This window comes from Bos taurus, chromosome 15, assembly GCF_002263795.3.
Source record: "Bos taurus isolate L1 Dominette 01449 registration number 42190680 breed Hereford chromosome 15, ARS-UCD2.0, whole genome shotgun sequence".
NCBI classification, from domain to species: domain Eukaryota; kingdom Metazoa; phylum Chordata; class Mammalia; order Artiodactyla; family Bovidae; genus Bos; species Bos taurus.
In genome coordinates, this window is record NC_037342.1 from 83,022,968 (window position 1) to 83,029,155 (window position 6,188).

Here is a 6,188-nt window from a genome sequence, read left to right on the forward strand (position 1 = left end):
AGAGCTTTGCCAATGTGACAGGTGGAAAACCACACCCAGTGTTATCTTTATAACAGGACTTTAACACAGAATTGCTTCTGACTCAGTTTGGCCTGAGGCCCCAAGGTATGTGATAATTCCTGTAATTCAGATGGAGGAGTTGAGCTTCCTAATCTGGATTAGTAATATAAAGGAGCTGATAGGGATTGGCTTTGCTATTCTTAGCTACTCACTCTCCTCTAGTGTGTAGTTCGTTACTCAGTCATGTCCAGCTCTTTGGGACCCCATGGACTGTAGTCCGCCAGGCTCCTCTGTCCATGGGATTCTTCAGGCAAGAACACTGGAATGGGTTGCCCTTTTCTTCTCCAGGGGATCTCCCCAACCCAGGGATCAAACCCTGGTCTCTCGCATTGCAGGCAGGGAGGGTCTGTACCATTTGAGCCACCAGGGAAGCCCCAGTCTGTAAGCAGCACTGGAAAAATAAAAAAAGACAGGGGAAACTGCTGATGACAATAAGGGTTTCTTTGGACAGAGTTGATATTCTGTGAGTTTCACTTCCCTCCGGGCTGGTCAGGGATGAAGTGCTCCGTGAGGCTCAGTGAGAGGCAGTTCAAGATCATCTCGTTGACACAAGACTGGGGAAGTTTGTGTTTGGAGGCTGACCAAAGCAGCCTGCGGCTTCAGAGTAGAAGGAAGTAGCCGCGTTTGCACTGATGTCAAGTCAAAGGTGTGACTATGCGGGTGACCGGAAGGGGGCCCCCGTGCAGGGCACAGTTTTCTTGTGTCCCGGCCAGCAGGACCCCTTGGAGAGGCGACGAGAAAGAAGCCAGAGGAGTTGTACCGATGGATGGCCAGGGCCAGCGAGAAGAGTTACAGGCAACAGTCAACTGTTCAGCAGAGATGGATGTGCCCGCATCAAGGCACCTGCGATGTCCTCTGTAGTGAGGAGTGTGCCCTCTGAAAACCCCATGAAACTCCCCGAGGAGAAAGAGTATACTTTATTTATTTGTTTATTTTTTAAATTTAATTTTATTTTTTAACTTTACAATATTGTATTGCTTTTGCCATACTTTAAAGTGTACCCTGGGTGACTTCCCTGGTGGCCCAGTGGTTAAGACTTTGCCTTCCAACACCAGGGGTGTGGGTTTGATCCCTGGTCGGGGGGCGAAGATCCCACATGTGACCTGGGCCAAAAAACCAAACACAAAATGGAAGTAATATTGTAACAAATTCAGTAAAGACTTTGAAAATGATCCACATTAAAAAAAAAAAATCTTGAAACAACTGTCTCAGACCCTGGGATGCCGTAACAGAGTATCCCAGATGGTGGCAGAAACAACAGAAGGTTACTGCCCGGCTGTTCTGGGGCCCAAGTGTGAAGTCAAGGTGTCAGCGCATGGGTTTCTCCCGAGCTGTGGGGAAGGGTCTGCTCTAAGCATCTCTGCTGGCTGGTAGATGGCCGTCTTCTCCCTGTGTCTCCTCATACCGTTTTCCCTCTACGTTGCTCTGTCACGTGTCCAAACCCCCACCTTTTATAAGGACTCTAATCTTATTGGATTGGGGCATAACCTTGGTTACCTCACTTTAACTTGATTTCCTCTGTGAAGACCCTCGCTCCAAATAAGGCATTTTTAGGTATTGCTGGTTAGGACTCCAGCTTACCTTTACTAGGGGGAGAGGAGGGTACAGGTCAACTCCTAGCAGGTGCCATGACTGTAAGACATCCCAAAGGGGTCAGAGGTGAGGGGTCAGGGGCAGGAAAGGTCTTCAGTGTTGGTAAATGTGCAGAAATGAGAACTAAAGACCCCTCCCCTTGCCTCCATTTCTGTTTTCACCGCTCTCTCTCTGGCTGAAACTGGAAGAGGGGAGCAGCCTTACTTTTAAATGCAATTCCAAGTTTCAATTATTACACAGTTTTGGACATTTTAGTTACTGAAGTCAATATGTTTTCTGGGACTGGAAGTGACAACACAACTTTTTTTTTTTAATCAAGGAGTGAGGAGAAAATGCAACAAAACGGCCTTCCAGACTGAGTCTGGATCAGCAGTAGCAGGCTACGCTGTAGCTGATTTCCCATAGCGTTCTCTGAGCTCTGCGTAGTGGCCTTGCTTGCATCCTGGTTACACACTTTGCATATTATTTTTGGCTGCACCCGGCTGCATTCGGGGGTTCCCTGACCAGGGATTGAACCTGGGCCCCCTGCCTTGGGAGCGCAGAGTCTTAAACACTCAACCACCAGGGAAGTCCCTAGTTTGCAATTTAAAAAAATTACTAGAGATGATGAACTTTTCTCATCTTCTTGGTTTCATATCTTTTTGTCTGTTTTTCTGTATGTGTGATTCGCTTCTTGTGTGTTTTGAGTTTCAATCACACTGTGCATTTTTTTCCTCCCAGATTCAAAGCTGCTTGTCGTGTATATTAACTCCTGTTCAGGTGTATGAGTTTTGATTTTTTTCATCTTTCAGTACGTCCTTTAATTTTTTTGAGGCATGATGATTATAATTTTTTAAGCAGTAAAATCTACCAGTAATTTTAAGAGTTTTTGAGACTGATCATATGATTATAAGGGACAGAGGTAAGGCTCTAACATAATTCTTTTCCAAGTTGAAAAATCCTCATTTGATATGTGACTTTATAATGTACTAAATTCCCACATTTTAATTTTTTTGAGCTCCTTCTGATATTTCACTCCACTCCCATAGTCTCTCTGTTCTGAAACCAGTGCCACAGTTTTAATTATTGTTACTTTATTACACATTTTTACATACACCTGGTCAAGTTCTTCACTTTTGCATTTTACTCTGCAAAAAAATATGGCACATTTTGCATGCTTGGTCTTCAAGATAAAATTTAAAACTGTTCTTTTCTTTTTTTATTTCACATTTGTTTTATTCCTCCAGGTATATTGTTAGGTCCTTCGAAAATATGAGAGGGTAGGTTTTTTATTTCATTTATTTTTCTTTTTAAAAAGAGTTTATTTATTTTTAATTGGAGGGTAATTGGTTTACAATGTTGCTCTGGCTAGAGATTCCAATACTACGTTGAATGAAAGGGACAAGAATGGGCATCCTTGTCTTTCTGAGCTTGGAGGAAATGCTTTTAGCTTTTCATGGTTGAGTAAGATGTTGGCTGTAGGACTGTCATATATAGCCTTCATCATATTGAGGTATATTCCCTTATTTCCACTTTGTTGATTCCATATTATTTTTAAATGGGGGATAGTATTTGGCTCTAATCTTCCTTCTTCTTTCCCTTGCATCTTCACAAAAGTAGTTAGGCACAACTGACCCCTTCCTGACTACTTTTGAACTGTGGTGTTGGAGAAGACCCTTGAGAGTCCCTTGGACAGCAAGGAGATTAAACCAGTTAACCCTAAAATAAATCAACTCTGAATATTCATTGGAAGGACTGATGCTGAAGCTGAAGCTCCAATATTTTGGCCACCTGATGCGAAGAGCTCACTCATTTGAAAAGACCCTGATGCTGGGAAAGATTGAAGGCAGGAGGAGAAGGGGACGACCGAGAATGAGATGGTTGGATGGCATCACCAACTTGATGGACATAAGTTTGAGTAAACTCTGGGAGTTGGTGATGGACAGGGAAACCTAGCGTGCTGCAGTCCATGGAATCGCAAAGAGCTGGACATGACTGAGCAACTGAACTGAACTGACCACTTCCTGTGGGAAGCAAGCTCAGCCTTTACCAGCCATGACCACTAGAGGTCACAAAAGCACTTAATATAGTCACTGAAACACCGGAATGCAGTCTGGAGCATTAGCGGTTATGCAAAAATAAACCCATACAGATTGCATTTAATTAAGGTACTTTCTCAAAGTGGAATTGTGATTCCTCATAGCAGACCCATCGTCAACCTCACTCCCCTGTCCCCTACCCCTGCCAATACAGATGAACACAGTTAATCACTAGTGTGCTGAGAAGCATCAGTCACGTCAACTCTTTGTGATATATGGACTGTAGCCGACCAAGCTCCGCTGTCCATGGGATTCTCCAGGCAAGAATATTGGAGTGGGTCGCCATGCCCTCTTGCAGGGGGTCTTCCCAACCCAGGGATCGAACCCACATCTTTTATGTGTCCTGCATTGGCAGGCAGGCACTTTACCGCTAGTGCCACCTAGGAAGCCCACTCAGTTACTAGGCAGGTAGTTAAAATGAGATTTTCGTACATGAAACCAGCCTAGGACCCCTGCTTTTTGCCTTCCATGCCCCTCTTTTTCCTTTAATGTCAATCATTAGAGCAAATGTTGGGTGCGGGACTCACACACACACACACACACACACACACATACACACTTTCCTTTGTGTGTGTGTGCAATTGTTGAGAAAAAGTCGTCTTGGTCTGACTTTTATTTTTGGCTGTGCCATGCAACATGTGGTATCTTACTAACAGTTCTTCGACCAGGGACTGAGCCTGTGGTCCCTGCATTGGCGGTATGCAGTCTTAACCGCTGAACCACCAGGGAAGTGCCAAAGTCATCTTTGTTTACAATTTTCCCCCATTTTTCACTGCTCAACTATTATGTGTTGAATGCAGAAAACTTAGAAAACAGAAACAAATAGACAAAAATTGATCACTAATCATTCTATCATGCGGAGGTAACCACTGTCACACCCTGGGATGGATGATATTGGGGTGTTGTGTAGTCTAATTTCTTCCCTTGGCTGTGCGTGGATGTCTTTTCATGTTATCAAGCATTACCTTCACCGTGAGCTTTAGTGACTTTTAGAATCCCATCATATAGATCCACAGGGTTTGCCTATTTTGCTCTACTGTTGGACACACAGAGGGCTTCCACTTCCCCACGCTACAAATGCTATGATATGTCGTGTGTGTTAGCGCACTCAGTCGTATCCGACTCTGAGACCCCATCGTCTGCCAGGCTTCTCTGTCCATGGAATTTTCTAAGCAAGAACACTGGGGTGGGTTGCCGTTTCCTACTCCAGGGGATCTTCCCGACATAAGGATCGAACTCGTAAAAACTCTCAGCAAATTAAGTGTAGAAGAAACGTGCGTGCGCGTTAGGTCCTGTCAGTTGTCTGACTCTCCGCAACCCCATGGACTGTAGCCCAACAGGCTCCTCTGTCATGCGGTTCTCCAGGCAAGAATACTGGAGAAGGTTGCCGTTTCCTACTCCAGGGGATTTTCCGGGTCCTTTACCACCAGCGCCACCTGGGAAGTGCATTTTTTCGCCACTCCCTGAAGGCTTCTTCCATGACGGTGACGGTCCTGGCCGTCGTCTGGGATCCTGTGACTTACCTTACAGCTGTGAGGGGGTGGGGACCTGGGCCTGTGGGCCACGTTTCTCTCCTGGGGGCCAGACTGTTCCCAGAGGGCAGGTGCTTGCTCTGAGATGCCAGGAGGGGTGGCCTGTGATGCGGCAGTTAAGTCTGTCCACGTCTGGGTTCAGCCTTAGGAAGTCTATTGAGGGTGCACATCTAAGGCTTATTCTCTGTGTCCCAGCTGCCTTTTCTAAAAGTTTATTTTTAAATTGAAGGATAATTGCTTTCCAGAATTGTGTTGGTTTCTGCCAAACATCAAGATGAATCAGCCATAGATATGTACCTGTCCCCTTCCTCTTGAACGTCCCACCTCTCTCCTCATTCCACCCCCTAGGTTGTTACAGAATTGGGTTTGAGTTCCCTGAGTCACACCCAGCTGACGTTTTGATTCTTATATATCTGTGTTCTCTTATGCTTTTCCCCTTCCTATAAATTTCAGAATTGGGCATTTTTGGAGTCAAAGTTGAGTATATCTTAGGTCTTCTGATACACATTTTCATATTCTTCTCTAGAAAGTTTGACCAATATTGACTCCAACAAACAGAGTTTAGAGTTTCATTGCCTTAAATTTTCCTCCCAAAGATCTGTAACTACTCCAGTGTCCTGGCCTGGAGAATTCCATGGACTGTATAGCCCACGGGGTTGCAAAGAGTCAGACACGACTGAGCGACTTCACTTTCACTTTTCATGTGTGCGTGTGTGTGTGTATACATACACACATATATATATATGTAGAATAGGGTGAGGTTATCGATATATACCTATATTTTACATCCAAAATATTATATGTATTATTTATGGAGCACGGTTACAGATATATATCTACCTTTAATATGTGAAACATATTATATGCTAAATTTATATTAATATTAAATATAATTATGCATAAATATAAATTATATCAAATATAT

The 6,188-nt window shown here is 44.1% G+C and overlaps 1 protein-coding gene across 6 annotated transcripts in view; it reads left to right on the forward strand.

Moving 5' to 3' along the window:
* STX3 (syntaxin 3) overlaps positions 1–6,188 on the forward strand; it is a 111,702-nt gene that overhangs the window by 62,050 nt on the left and 43,464 nt on the right.